A 16,903-nucleotide genomic window follows, 5' to 3' on the forward strand; every position below is an offset into this window, starting at 1 on the left:
TGAGTACTCGGGTAAAACCAAAAATAACTGAGAAAGACTGAGAACAAAGATGATGTCTGATGGGCTATGGAGGTCAGTTTCTGTGCAGAAAGAATGTCAAATTTCAACACTGGATAGTCAATGATTCAGACATGGGCACTTTTGTTAAATAAGGTATTTGTATGTGTGTGTTTTTCCCTAAGCTAATACAAGCTATCGCTCTCCTTGTCATTGCTCACATTTCTTGCTTTCCTTTTCTTTTTATACTTGGACCCAGAGAAATAAACAGGTGAAAATTGTTAATGAAAATGTAAACGTCTGAAGTATTTCAGAATATCAAATTGCATTGTGCATTAATAATAGCTAAATAGTCTGACACTTGGTTAAAATAGATAGCCAGATTTTAAAAAATGTATAGCAAGTCTAGAAACAGATCTAAATATTTCTAGGAGTGTAAGAAAGAATAAACATGGCATTTCAATTTGGTATACAAAGAAGGTTTTTTTTTTAGAAAGACTATCCATTCATAAAATAATTTTTAACCTTATTTTTCACCAAAATGAACTTCTAGTGGCTTAAATTTTAATTTTAAAGAGTCTTACTGAAGTAGCACATACACATGATGGGGAAAAAATTCACGATTATAATGAAAAGCAACAGTTTTTGCCTACTCCCCATTTCCCAGAGAGACTGACTTTTAAATTGTTCTCTTTTAATTTTTCTGCTGGTTAACCTTATAAGTTTAATTCACTTATAACCTTATTCTTGACTTATCAATTTTGGAATAATATCTATAAACACACTACTATGAAATACTAAGATCCCACTCTAGGCCGAATCCATTCCCACTTTAGCAGTCGTCATCCCCTTCCCATTTAAGAGAAATGTGTTGACATCTATCCCTATTGATACAAGTAGCATGTTCCCAATGAGTTTTGAGAGCGAGGTGGGCAAAATGCGTGTATTGTGTATTTCAACCTAAAATGAGAAACTAGAATTTAATGAAGAATACTACATAAGAATATAATCATGAAAAAGTAGTCTTTCTAAGCAAAAAAACAAAGAAAGCAATTTTATAGATAGAGATAGAGACAGAGATAGGGATAGATATATGATAGGATTCAAGAAGAGTTAAATGTGTTTTATGTTTTTAAATTGTTTATCAAAGGATCAGAAGCATCAAAAGAAAAATAGTCAACTGAGAAAAATTATCTGCCACATACATAACAAAGGATTAACTCTCTTCTTTAAAAAGAGGTATTAACACAAAAATAAAGAAAAAGTGGATAGCCTTGCATAACAGTTACAAACGTGAACTCTGAAGCCAAATTTCCTGCCTTCAATTCTCAGCTGTTCCACCCACTTTATTGTCAAGTACGATAATACTATTTTCTTTGTAGAAATGTTTTGAGCGCAATAATTAAATACATGTAAAGTGCTTGAAAGTATGTGGAACATAATTAAGTACCCATAATTGTTAATCATGATTTTTATTATTATTGTAATTAGTTGGGGCCAGCTAATGAAAAAAGGGTCAAATAACAAAGAAGAAATTCCTCAAAGAACTTCAATGGCTACTAAACAAAGATCAGATCAGATAAATTATAGGAAAGATACATCATTATCCAATTCCCTGATTGAAAACAAAATATTAATATTAATAATATAGTGTTAGATGATGTGTAGGGAAGTGGACATCCTCATAGATTTCAGTGAATGATGTGTTAACTTCTATAGCCTTTCTAAAGAGAAACTTGGCTCCATGAATCAAAAACTTTAAATATGTGCATTCTTTTTATTCTACAAATTCTAATTCTAGGAACTAATCTTAAGATAATCATCAGATAAATGCCTTGGAATTCTCATGCATTATTGTGTATTATAAAAATAATGGAAACAACTTACTGTTGCAGCAAGAGGAGGTTGCATAAAGAAATTATTGTATACTATATAATGAAATTGTGTCAAGATGGAATGTGGAATATTAAATAAAATAATGTAGAGAAAATCTATGGCATTAGGCGTTCTCATACATATGAGGAAATGAACGTGCAGGCAGCAAAATGGTGTATATTACATTGATATATTAAAAATAATATATAAATATATCATATCTAGAATTTCTCTTTTTAAATTTCATGTGGATGTTGCAATATCATGTAGATGCTGTCATATTGTTATCTGCATCACAGGCTATATATAACTTTGAAATATAAAGCAGATATGACAGATTGAGAAAAATCAATAAAAAGATTTTTCTCTCTGACTTAATTACTTTTCGGCAACACTCTATTAATATAATATTCTAATACTGAGGACAATCCACTTATATAAGTCAAATATAATAATTTCTAATGTTATGTTCTAATAATAATCTTTTTCATTTAGCATTATTTTTCTTTTATTTAGAAACATAAAGATTTCAATAGTTGGGTTTCAAGAATAACAATAAACGATTGCAATTAAAATACTGGCAAAATCACTTTTCTCTATCTGACAACAGAAGTGTCCATTAACTTATTTGAGTCTAAAACCACATTTTATATGCTGAAAAAACAAAACTCATTATGATCATTTCCTGTTTAGAACATCTAAATCAGTTCTAGTACTTTAGTTCTCTGGTACCCAACTTTAAGATAACTTTACTTACCTAACACTGAGGTTTCTTTCTTATTCTCAAGTATCTATAGTCACATATTAATGATATAGAACCCTACACTAAGTAACATTTTGCTCAAAGGAACAGGTAAATACTGAAAAAAAAAATGTTAACTGGTCTTTCTGTATCTAACAAATACATGTATTATTTACCTAGTTTCTAACCCAATCCTGAATGAGAATATAAACCAACATATTTGGAAAATAATGTTTTCAAGATAAAGTACATATTCTGAGACATCTGAAATGCCTAAGACATTTAATATAGCCTATATAAGTTTTTATTTACTTTTATAAAATATATAATTGCATTTATTTGGGGTTGAATTATGCCCCCCAAATTCATATGTTGAAGTCCTAATCCCAATACCTCAAAATGTGACTGCGTTTGGAGATAGGACTTTTAAAATAAGTCTTTAAAATGAGATCAGTTTTTAGTAAAGATGGGTCTTTAAAATGAGATCATTAGGGCCTAATCCAATAAGATTGGTGTCCTTATAAGAAGAGATTAGGACACAGACATACCTAGGGGGAAGATCATGTGAAGACATAGGAAGAAGATGGCCAACTACAAACCAAGTACAAAGGCCTCAAAAGAAACTAATCAAGCCAACATCTGATTTCAGATTTTTAGCCCCTAGAACTAAGAAAATATTTACTATCTATTGTTTAAGCCATCCAGTCTGTGGTACATCGTTATGGAAGCCCTAGAAAAATAATACAGTATGTATTGGGTATTTGATGAATCTGGATATCATACTTGATTCTTTTTTTCTGGTTTTCAATATTTCAGTACAGACGCTGCCAACATTACACAAATGTGACCATAAACATCATTAGTTTACCTAATATTATAATGAAGATGTTTGATGTATCAATATATCATACAGTAATTTCCAATGTATTACTTAAATTAATATGCTATTTAAATTACATGAGAGTTTAAATATTAAAGTTAATATACTCTTATAAAAGAAGGAAATATGCTTATGAAATGTTCGAAAATCAAATAACTGTATTTTCCTAATTCTTCTCTAATAAAGGTATACTTGTAGGTAGAATAAAATTCAAACAGAAATCTCAATGATGTTTTTTTATTCCAATTTCTACATTCCTAAATTTTTCAATTTTTGGCCATAAAAATTTTTATGTATAATATCAATAAAGTAAAACAATGAGAAATAAAAAGAGCTAGGTTATATCAAGGTTATCTCCTTTACCACTTAAATAGAAAACAAATTTTTATTGTAGATGTTACGATTGTTTCTATTTTCTAGCTTCTGATGGTCAATATTATAGATATATCATAGTACTCTAGAAATTGCTATGTAACCATATTTTTAAAAATATTGGTGATAGCTGCTGGTTCTTTAAATACTATTTCTTGGATCCCAAGCCTAAATGGTTGTTCTTAAATCCAATCAAAAGAATTCTAGATGTTCCCTGCTACTAGGAACAGGTTTGTGTACTTAGATATAACAGGCTGTTTAAAGAATCATCTCAATTTAAGTAAGGTACACTTCAAAAAAGAAATCCTACACTTAGACAAAGCATTAATTCTCCCTTTTATTTATTAGCTTAAAAACAAATATGGCAGAGAAATTCTGATTAGAATGAGGTAAAAATAATTTTCTATGAGCAAATATAAAAAAAAATGGCATGTTTTTTCATATTGTACATAGTTTTTCTACATCACCCTGGTATGGTTATAGCTACAAATGCTATTTAAGAGAATAAATCATATGAATGGAAATATGCTAAATATCTTCGATCTTTTGTTGGATACTTTTTTGTTCCTTTGTCGGTCTATTTGTCTATTTGGCTTTGTTTGTTTGTTTGTTTGTTTTCATCTTTCTTGCTTAATTGGTTCCATAAACAGTTACTGAGAGCCAACCAAGATAAGATGTAGTGTATCTTTAGCTCCTGAGGCTCACAAAACCTCCTTCATATTATTTTATTATTGTCAGAGAAAACCTTTTCCAAAGAGTAATAGAGTTCAATGATTTGTACTTTTGGGTTATGAAAAGTTGTGCTTGTGAATAAAGATTCAAGCAACTGTCTGTCTCGGAGGAATGGCAACTATAATTTACAATTAAGCATGACTATTTCTCACATATCTAACACCTGTTGCTCACTGGAACTTTTTTAAATATGGTGTAAAACAAAAGCATGTATTTTTAAAGAGGGCAAACTAACACTATTAGTCATTTGTTCGGAATGATGAAAACAAGCTAAAAGAAAGTGACTGAAAGAGGTTACACAATGTTAAACAATTATCTATTTAAAGTAAAGCCAGTCCTGAGTGGCAGTTTCCTTTCATTGCTTTAATGTGATGTTTATTTTCTTTGCTTCTTAAGGTGGAGTGGACAAAAGTTTAATGCCTTGTGTTGCATCCATTCCAGAGACATAATAACCCAGAGATATGCAAACAAATGGACTCTTAAATGTGAATTTTGTTTTCTTCCTGAGCTGAAAAGAAATGAAAACAAACTAAATAGATCTGTCAGCCTATACATTTTATACACATTTTATAGTGTTATGATTAAAATCTATGAAGAAGACAAGATCAAAAGCATTTATCTAATCTATCATTCTGACCTCATTATTTTCTTTATGAAAAGAGATGAAATAAAGAGCGAAAAATTTTCTCCCTCAGTAAATTACTAATTATGAAAACTATTAATATAACTCTTATGAAGACTATAGCAAGAGTCATTTCAGTGGGCAAGTATGCCGTCTGTGCAATGCCATTCTTTTTACTAAATTGAGTGAGAAGCTGAACCTGACATATTCGTCATGAGTCTATTGTGTTTGCCATGTTTCCCGAAAATAAGACCTAGCTGACAATCAGCTCTAATGAGTCTTTTGGAGCAAAATTAAACTAAGACCCAGTCTTATTTTACTACAGTATAAGACAGGGTCTTGTATAATATCATATAAGATCAGGCCTTATATTAATTTTTGCTCCGAAAGACACATTAGAGCTGATTGTCTGGCTAGGTCTTGTTTTTGCGGAAACAGGGTAATATGTGATTCACAGAGAACAGTTTTTCTGGTGTTACTGCAACCTCAGGAAGGTTGGGGATCCACTCCCATTAGTTTTACAGACACTGACATGGACTTAGAAAATACGAGAATTTACTGCTTAAAAAAATCAAGGCTTCTTTGCAAACTATAGTTTTAGGGTTAAAGTAGTCAGAATTTTGTTCCAACAATATCCTACCTCTGCTAAGTTTATGTTAGTGTCATCTACTTATTCAATTTCTAATTTTTAAATGTTGCTAACATATTGCTTCAATGAGTTACACAATATTCTCTTTCTGCATCTGCAAAACTCCCACTGTGAGCAAGATCATTTTACATATACATACAGTGTCAAATCATTTAAGTATATTTTGGAAGACAGTAAAAGCTCTATATGAGTTAGTTTCTTCCTCTCCAATCCTACCATCTATTATTCACTCATATGTTGCCAGCTCATATATGACCTGGTGTTGCCAGCTTACTTAGAAATAGTACCTGCAGTCCTGGCTAATTTCTAGTCTGTGACCACTGCTGGGAAGGCTCTCTACTCCCCCTTCTTCCCTATGCTGTATCACCCAAATCTGGCTACAAGTAAACCACGCTGTCCAGCTGACACCTCTCACATGTCTCTAAACCTGAATACCACCATATACCTGTCTCTTGTTGCCTATGATTTCCATTCTGTGAATAAATTCATATAAATACATTCATTTTTATAAGAATTCCTGCTCTCTAGCCTTCTTCATTCAAATAAAAGATATTGTTATATTACTTTATTAGGAGAAACTGAAATGTTGGTCACACATTCAAAACAATCCCCTATCTTACAAATAACTAGAAACTTCTAAAATACTTCTTCCAAATCTGTTATTTTGGCAAATAGTATTTCACAATTTATTTCAAGTAGGCATTCAGATATTAGTTTTCAATAGTATATGATTGATGAACCTAATTATTTGAAGATAAAATCCACAAGCAGAAATTTGGTCATCAACTAAATATTTTATTAATGTAATAGTAAAATATTTTACACTAACAAACAAAACGATGGCTCATAGGTTAGTATTTCAGTCCTTAGATGGTAAATTCCAATTCAGAACTCAAATTTTAGTCTGTCTTCAAAATTGTCTATAATTATTAGATTTTATAGCCATTCCATAACGCAGGCTTACAAACAACCACTTAAAAGTGAGCAAAACATCTGCTTACTATTAATACAAAATGTCCCATATGTCTTCTGAGTGATAGGGAACACTGGGTACGCTTCAGTTTGTAATGAACAGCTTTAAGAAAATTTCCCAGTGGTTGCCTTGACCTTTCTAAATGTAATATTCTTGGGATTAACATTTTCCTAGGTTCAGAACATGCCTACAAAATGAAATATATCTGTTTCACAACAGAGTTTGGAGTGCAATGTGCATTTTTATATATGCAAATTTTTACATGGGGATTTCAGATGTGATAAAACAGTACTATTAATGCTTGGGATGGGTTAAGTGTTTTAGAAAGAACTTGGGTATGGGAAGAAGACAGAAAAGGGTTTCTAAATGGAAAGTAATCAAATTCAATGGGCAGTTACTCAACTAACTAAGAAGATAAAAAGGGAAAAGAACTAAGAAATGTGGCTAACTTCCATCAAGAAGAACTCTAAAATGGAAAAAAAAAAATCCAGTATACATTACCGATAAAGGATTTATTTAAGAACATAAAGAAATTTAATGACCTCTGAATTAATTGATCAATTATCTTTTTGTATAAAATATGTACATAATTTTCTTCCTTTCTTTTTAAAATAAAATCAAAACACTCATCAACATGTGGTCAAAAATAACCTCTACGATGATGGAGTAGGAATGAGGCGGACCTACCTGTCTTCTGAGCTAAAGGAAATAAGTCAGTCAGTCAGTAAGTGATTGAATAAATAAGCACAGTATTCCAGGAGACATATCCAGCTGAGTTGTAACACCTCTGAAACTTTCTTTTCATCTCTAAAATAGACTGGGCAGGGAATCACACAACATACCTAACACATCTTCTTGGGAAGCAACTCCTCAGTCTTCCTGGTAACAATTTATTTAAGTCAGTTCTGATCACCAGCTCATCACAGTGATTATAGTGCTAAGAGAGAGAATCAAAAGCCTTTGCTTTTTGTGAAAAATTCCCTCAATTCAATATTTATTTGACTCCTTAAAATCAGTTAAACAAAAACAAATTCAACAAACTAAGAAGTTAAACACAAATCTTACTGTATTTATTCTAAAATCACATACATTTCCCTAATTTTTTGGCAACTGGTACACGTACACACACACACACACACACACACACGCACACAAAGTTCTGACAATTAAGTTCGCCAACTTGTTACAACAATGTTGCTAACCTTTTTTGATATCAGAGGGGTTTTTCATTATGAATTTGTACCAACTGGACAAACAGTTAACCAAGGTTACTATTTGGAAGTGCTGAAAAGGCTGCATGAAAAAGTTAGACGATCTGAACTTTTCGCCAATAATTCATGGCTCTTGCATCTCAACAATCCACCAGCTCACATGGCACTGTCTGTGAGGGAGTTTTTAGCCAGTAAACAAATAATTGTATTGGAAAACCCTCCCTACTCACCTGATCTGGCCCCCAATGACTTCTTTCTTTAGGCAAAGATAAAGGAAATATTGAAAGGAAGACATTTTGATGACATTCAGGACATCAAAGGTAATACAACAGACGACAGCTCTGATAGTCATTCCAGAAAGGAGTTCCAAAATTGCTTTGAAAGGTGGACTAGGCGCTGGCATGGGTGCATAGCTTCCAAAGGGGAGTACTTTGAAGGTGACCATAGTGATATTCAGCAATCAGGTATGTAGCACTTTTTCTAGGAAGAGTGTGCAAACTTAATTGTCCCACCTCACACGGAACATGTGTGCATGCGCGTGTGTGTGTGCATTTACTAAGGGCAGCTTATCTAAAACTTGTCCTTCTATTTGTATTCCCTATTAATAGTCTTCCTTTCTTGTTCCCCTGTTTAGTTTAAAAACAATTTAGTCAAACTGTCCACCATTGTTTTCGTTATAGAAAAAAATAAACAAAATACTATTATTATAAACTCAAATGTCCATGTCTAAAAAAAAGAATTTAACATGTCTGCTAACTTATCTTAGAAACACTTAGAAAAATTAGAAATAAACAATGAGAATTATTTTCTATCTATGCAACAAAAGTAATTTCTAAAGAATTTTTTTAAGAAATAAAATATGCAAAAATGTACGTATTGTTTGCTTTGTAATGGCAATTAATGGAAACTGTCTTTAATAAACTCAGTCTAAAGTTTTCTGGTTAAAAGTTATTGTTTAAAATCATTGCTTCCTCTACTTTCTACTCTGAAATCAGTGGAATAAAGGCAAATAAGAGAAATATAAGCTTTTATTTTTAATGAATTTATGGAAGAACCAAAGCCAAATATAATGAAATATGGGCCAAATTGAAGGAGGATACTAAGGATTTAAACCACTTCAGATCTCAAATAGGACACTGACTATTCCCAAATTAGGTGTAATGCCCTAAGGGTTGGGGCAGACCAGTGCTACCTTCTTGGAAAAAGTAAGGCCAATTGGCACATAAAGGCTGCAAGGAAGTCCCTGTACCTATGTGACATCAAAGAGTGACAAGGGAAATGGAATAGGATAAAGAACATCATGGACATATTATCTTTACCTAAGGCTCTTGTCACTGTGCCAGGGTACAGGAATATTTTAAGTGACTATATTTCTAAAACTTCTATTTCAAAAACTTCTAATCTCTCCGAACAGAGGAAAAGTAAAACAAACAAACAAACAAACAAACAAAAACACCAAAGGACATGTGAAACGTAGGGTTCTGCTATGAGTCAAAATATCGTCTGCTATTGCTGGGCAGAGATATACCTAAGAGTAAATGTTAATGAGTTTGTGTAACTGACCCTAATTCTATATGCATGTTTTTCCAACTCAGTGCCCTGGCTCAAACTCAAGTACTATTGTTAAGCAGAGAGCTGGCCCAGAAATAATATCTCTCATTCCAATATTAGCCATAATTAAAAATTATACAGTGTGTGATATATGCAAAGAAATGACAAGAAAATATGAGTAAAAGGAATACAATTAATATATAAACAAATTTTAAATTACCACATAGAATACCAAGCAGAAGAAATTACTGAGAAACAATTTCTCTTTAAAATAGTTGGCTACTCAAATTGCAGAAGAGAGCAAGACAGCGGGGAAATCACCAGCACCTCCGCAACCAGACACAGATTATGGAAGGGAAGGGAAACAGCCATGAACACTGCAGCAATTATGAGAACCAGGAAAACAGCTACAACCAGGATGGTTTGAGCCCCACTCAACGACACTGAGGCCAAAAGGAAGAAAAGAAACTAAAAAAAGAAGTGAGAGAAAGGCAGCAGGACAGATTAAAATCAGGATGGGCCTGTGAAGATGAACTCTTTGCCAGCAGAGAGGATCCAGGAAATACAGAAGGCCACTGGATTGTTTTCAGGCAGCTAGGGACCTGCCAAAACAAAGGAGGAAGCTAGCAAGTGAGCTACCAGTTCTGGGACACACAACCCATCCCCAAACTGGGAGAAGTGGTGGACACACAAGGTCCCATGGAGTCTGACAAAGACAACATCTGTCAGGAGCCCTACACCTTCCCCCGCGCTTCACCTGAGATGCCTTGGACCTGGGGATCTGGTGTGCTGACAGAATTATACACCCTCCTGAATGAGAATTATGTGGAAGATGATGACAACATGTTCCAATTTGATTATTCCCCAGAATTTCTTTTATGGACTTTCCAGCCATCTGCCTAACTCCCCCAATGGCACCGTGGGGTTCAAGTGGTATCAAGTTGGAAACTGGTTGGGTTCATCAGAGCCATTGCAGCAAACATTCGTACCTACGATACAGAGAAGAACACAGTAGAGATCAACTTCCTGTGCATCCACAAGAAGTTGTGCTCCAAGAGGGTGGCTCTAGTTCTGGTCCACAAGATAAGCTCGCAGGTTCACCTGCAGGGCATTTTCAAACTGTTTACAATGCCTGGGTGTTAATACCAAAAGCTTGTGGTACCTGCAGATACTGGCATCAGTCTCTAAGCCCACAAAAGCTGACTGAAGTTCTCCCACCTGAGCAGAAATATGATCATACAGTACCGCAACCCATGAAGCTCTGCTGACTGCCAGTATCCCGAGACAGCTGGATTGCGACCAATGGAAATAAAGGAAATTCCAGAGAGTGCACAAGCTCTTCACCAGGTGGCACCTGACGCAGTTTCACCTCACACCAGTCATGAGCTAGGAGGAGGTCGAATACTGATTTCACCCCCAGGAAAGAAAATATCATCAACACTTTTGTAGTGGAGAATGCAATTGGTGAGGTGACAGATTTCTTGAGCTTTTATAGGCTCACCACCATGAACCATCCAACCCACAAGAGTCTAAAGGCTGCATATTCTTTCTACAATGTTCACATCCAGACCTCATGAGCGACACTCTTGCTCTCACCAAAATGAAAGGTTTTGACGTGTTCAATGCACTGGATCTCATGGGGAACAAAATCTTCCTGGAGAAGCTCATGTTTGGCATAGGGAACGGCAACCTGCAGTATGACCTTTACAATTGGAAGTGCCCCAGCATGGGGACAGAGAAGGTTGGGCTGGTGTTATAGTAACCAATAGCTAGTGAGATTCTGCTAACAGCCACTGAGAATTCAAACCAGGAAATAGAACCTATCACTTGTTGGTCCAATTTTCACAAAGTGAGAATCCCTGGCAAAGGGAACAGAAGCAAACCGGCTTTATCAAAGCGCCATTGAACTTGACAATTGTATTGCAATGGCGTAGGCTGCATGATGTCACCTCTGGTCCTGTCTCTGGTCTCCCTGCTTTCCAATTAATCACATACTTATGCAGGTGTGATCAAGGGAATGTAACTGCTGAAAACTAGCTCATATTTGACATATTATGGAGTTAATGGGTGAATAATAAAAGTATACTCATATACATTCTCATATATTATTAAAAACATCAATTATAGGCAACATGGCCTATTTAATGAAAAGAAGCTTAAATCATAGTTAATTGGCTTCAAAGACCCAATGAAACAACAGAAGGATAAAGCTGGCATAGCTCAGGAATGAAAGGAAAAGTTATTTAGAAAATTAAAAAAAAAAACAGTTGCAGTATAAAAGCGAACTGATATTACTAAAAGAGTTAGTTATTTTGAAAATAGGTTTGATAATGCTCAAAATGAAATGAAAACTAAATATTAAAATTTACACATGATTATATATGCATAGAAAATATATTGAAAGTAACAAAATAAATTTAATAATGATGCTTCTGGAGAGGCTAAACAATTTGGAGGTTTCAGGGTGGGACGGATAATTACTTATAATTATAGACGTCTATTTTCTCTTATTATTTTTTTATTTTTTACCATTAAAATTTTAAAAATAGAAATTACCTACTGTGTGCCTACTCTACTACATGATGCTATATTCCACTATCTTACAGACACTTTAAATTATCCTACAAACATTTGTGGCAAATTAATTTGTACATTATTGATAAATCTTTGTTTTATACAGAATATTTTATTGAAACCACACTGTACAATGATTGATCATATTTAAACTTATGTGATCAGAATTAAGTGTAGATGGGAAAAGTACATATATGGAAGAGAGATCATAGAACATAAGAAAAAATAATTAAAATAAAACAGATTTCAAATGATAAGCTACTAGGTTCAGATGACAAATATTTTTCTAGCCTCCCAAGAATGGTGGACCAGCTAAAAATTTTCCATGGGATTTTTTTTTTTTTTTTATAATATGCAACATTTCTGGGCCTGAACAGAGATGCAATAAAAATGATTGCATTATTAAATTGCTTTAAGTTAGATTTATTGTTCCTCTTCCACCTAAGAATGCAGTGTAATGATAACCTTCACTTCAGAAATAAAAACGTTGAAATAATCTACTTAGTGGTTGGAAAAGATAATAATTAAAGATAGAAATTTAATAAATCTAAGATAAAGGATGAGGAACAATAAATCATTGAATGGCGACAATGATACAAATGGAGAAAACCTGATTTATATTACTTCAGGAAAAAAGGACAATTTTCCCATTTAATCATTGTAATTAATTCTTCTAAAATTAGGTTTAAAATGCAGGATATTCATGATAATTGATGTGGTTGACTTATAGTTGCAAAAGAGAAAGTACTGTGTTTTATTTTTAGAATGGTTGAAAAGTTAGGAAGAGAAAAGCCATAACCTTTAACCTGACCTTTTGTTCTAAACAAAAATTAAATCAATTTCCAGGGTTTAGAAAACATTTTCTTATGTTTAAAAACGTGAAATTCCTTTATATGACATAATAAACATAGAAGGTTAATTTAAAATGCAAAAAAATAAAAATAAAAAATCTAAAAGCAAGAATCAAAAAATAAAACCGGAAATTAAACCAAAACTACAAACTTTGATTAAGTACCACACAGTATATTGTCAAGAATGACACTGGCCTATTCAGATTAGCTACCACTTCTTGAGCTATTTTATTTCTTTACATAGTTTTAGAAACTTATTTTTGCCTATAAAAGTCACTCCTTTCATCTTGATTTTCAAAATCTATAATATTTTTTAGCTAAAAAAGGTAAATTTCTTTACAAATATATTAGGGCATTATAAACATCGACTAGTTTATATTTCTAAGGAGTGGTTTCCACATCAATAAACTCTCTTTTATGTAATTTTATGCTTGGAGCCCTTGGATGGGCTCGCTCCCTGGAGGAAACATACTAGGTACACTAGTTCCCACAGTTCCTTTGCACTCGAGTTCCTTTCTCCTGCCCTATCCCTGGCTGGGTTACACTGTGAGTTAATTTTAATTTTTGATCAGATGATTAGAGAGGGAGGTAAAGAGGGAGGGGTAAATCTTGAATGGGATCTTGAAAGGCAGTAGCCTTTGCATTGTTTTCAAGCAAGAAGGTAATGTTACCTTTTTTTTTTTTTGTAATTATTTTCAGGTGTACAAAACAATATAATAGTTAGACATTTACACCTCTTACAAAGTAATAACACCTCTCCCCCAATCTACTACACCTCTGACATCATATACAGCTGTTACCATTACATTGGCTCTGTTCCCTATGCTGTACTCTGCATCCTGTGAATATACATATACATATATGTATTCAATGTTATTCAGCTTCAACTTCAGGTGTACAGTGTAGTGGTCAGGCCTCTACACTGTGCATGTAGCCAAGACATGGAAACAACCAAAATGCCCATCGGTAGACGAGTGGATTAAGAAACGGTGGTACATTTATACAATGGAGTATTACTCAGCCATAAAGAAAAATGGAATCTTACCTTTGGCAATGATATGGATAGACCTAGAAAACATTATGCTACGTGAAATAAGTTAGACGGAGGAAGACAAATACCCTATGATCTCACATATATGTGGAATCTAAAGAACGCAATAAATGAGCAAACTAAACAGAAATAGTCTCAGAGATATAGTGAAAAAACTGAGGGTTGCTAGATGGGAGCAGGGTGGGGAAGGCGGAGAAGGTAAAGGGTCGAGAAAGTACAAATTGGAAACCACAATATTGCCATGGGGATATGAAAGACAGTTTGGGGAATATAATCAATAATGATATAAAGATTTTGTAGGGTGTCAGATGGGCACTTGTCTTAGTAGTGAGGTAGTATTACCTTTTAACAGGGAGGAGAAGGCCACTTCTGTAAATCAGGAGATTAAGGGAATTGGGGATTAAAGACATTTTCATGTGTAGATGCAGACAGTCCTATTGGAAGTCACAATGTACCACTCCTTCCCCAAAAGGCCTTGATCTTGGCATAGCAGAATTTACAGGTTTGACAATTCTCTGGGATTCCACTATCCTTATAAGTAAATTCTGGGCATAATCCCCCACTTTACCCTCCAGCTTGAGGAGATGACAGTCTCTTTGCATCCCACCAGTTCGACCTTTGTTTTCACACTTGGACTGAAACAGGTGACTAATCACCTTCAGCCATACATTGTCATTCTCCAAGTTATCTATTACCCCAAATAGAAATCCAATTCTATAATTCTTGTATCTACTACTTTTCCATAATTTCTCAAATGACCTCTGATTATATTTATACATTTCCTCAATCCTATATCACAACTCTGTCTAATACTGGTGAAAGCTTTAACAGTTACACCTCTACAGCATGCAGAGTATTTCATTTGCCAGCGGGGATGGATTCTCACTGCCAACCAGCCAAAAGGGAATCCAGTTTTGGAATCCATTTAAGAGTCTGTTTTTTTGACAAGTCAATCCTGGCACTAGTGGTATACGTGGGGTCTCCCAGGAAACAGACCCTCAGATATAGATTGGTTTGACGGTGATTTATTGGAGAATACTCTCTGTCATCAGTACCTATAAGGGAATGAGAGAAGCAGGACCGAATAGAGCAAGATTGGAACTGCGGTGCAATTGCACCAGAGGCCCCAGTCAATGCCATAGGAAGTCTGTGTTGGCAAAGATGCTAATGGGTGGAACTATGAAAATCTCCATCCCCAGAGTTGCCTGCAGAAAGAGGGCCTAAACTTTCACAAGGCAGCTCCTTTGGCTTAGGGTATTTACTGGGAAGGGACTCATCTGTGAAATACCAGTAGCAAACATGCCCTGAAGCTGGGAGGAATGAACCTGGGCAGTGGACCACCGCATCATTCTATACAGACTAATACTCAAACATCACTCTCTTCTTGAAGTATTCTTCACCTATATAGATAACGTAACACACAGTCTGTGTATGCCACTGTTCCCCATTCACTCAATTTATTTATGTTATAACTTATCATTTGCATATCTGTCTTAACTGCAGAATTTTAAACTTTTGAGGATAGGGATCATATATCCAGTCAACACTTTTCACATTCTAGGTACTGATTAACACTGTTATATAAGACCATTGCAAGTACCCAGAAGAACTACATCAGAATTCCAGGTAAGCAGACAATACTGCAATTCTGACCACTTATTAATGGGGCATTTATGATGGAACAATATGAATGAGACTGCTGTACTAGAATGATAGAGAACAAAATAGAAAGACAACAGTTCTAAATTTCCACTGATGTAAATTGTTTAAAGTGTGTGCGTGTGGGGGGGGGGGGAAGGGAAGACCAAAGATAAAAATGAGAGAAAAATACCTAAAATAAAAATTGAAATTTTTGAAATTATTTAATCTAGATCCTAATTTTATAAATATAGATATAGGTTTAGAAATGGATACATAATTGTTGCTTTTAATGTTTAATTCCTCCAACTATTCTGTTCTTTTTACTTGTGTGGCAATCTATATTTTTTTTAATAAAGGAAATTAGAACCAAGTCTCATTTTGGGGTGGCACTTCATACTTCACTAGTTTGCTCAAGTGATTAAGTTTGTAAAATATAAATTCAGTAACACACTCATTACTATTTGAAAACTCAAACAAATGCTTTGGGGTATATGAAATTATGATAATGTGTTACTATTTTAGGGACAGCTGGATATCTGACTATGGCACTTTAAGCCAAGGAATTTCAATATTGGTTTTACTTATTTTCTCTTTTAAATTTTATCTGTGTCAACATCTCATGTTTATTAAAAATTGAAGATGGAAGATGATTAAGCCAAGAAAAGTGTTCCTTGTATTTTAAAGCAATCCTCATGTATTTATCAATCATGTCTACCAAGAAAGCACACATTATAATGGTTACAATCTCACAAACAATGACAGAGAAAATTGCATCTACTTCTAATAGCTTCTTTCTTTCTTTTTTTTTTTTTTAAGAAACATGCCTCCAAGGACACATTATTCTGGTTGGAGTTCTTCCATTAGGGCAACATTGATTTAAATAATTCATCTTCATTTCTTCCAGTCGCATGGAAGAAAATTTCAAAATATATATTGACAGTCTTTTATAAAATATTACTTCTATTTTGCACTGACCTAATTTTATTTCAGCTAATTAAAACATCTAAAATGGTTCTAATAAAATTCACTCAGGATCATTTGTAGGAAAAAAGAATGAAGAAGTTTCGTCCATGGTGAAAACACATCCTGTTAGTTCTTGTTTTTCTTCCTTCTTTCTTTATGGACATTAGTGAAAATCTGGCTACCAAATTCATTCAACATCAGTATATAGCTTCAGGCCAA

At 33.9% G+C, this 16,903-nt stretch overlaps 1 pseudogene; it reads left to right on the forward strand.

The window, feature by feature from the left end:
• Positions 1-9,897: 9,897 nt before the first annotated feature.
• Positions 9,898-11,363, forward strand: LOC141570394 (glycylpeptide N-tetradecanoyltransferase 1 pseudogene; annotated as a pseudogene).
• Positions 11,364-16,903: the final 5,540 nt, after the last annotated feature.

This window comes from Rhinolophus sinicus, linkage group LG03, assembly GCF_036562045.2.
Source record: "Rhinolophus sinicus isolate RSC01 linkage group LG03, ASM3656204v1, whole genome shotgun sequence".
NCBI lineage: Eukaryota > Metazoa > Chordata > Mammalia > Chiroptera > Rhinolophidae > Rhinolophus > Rhinolophus sinicus.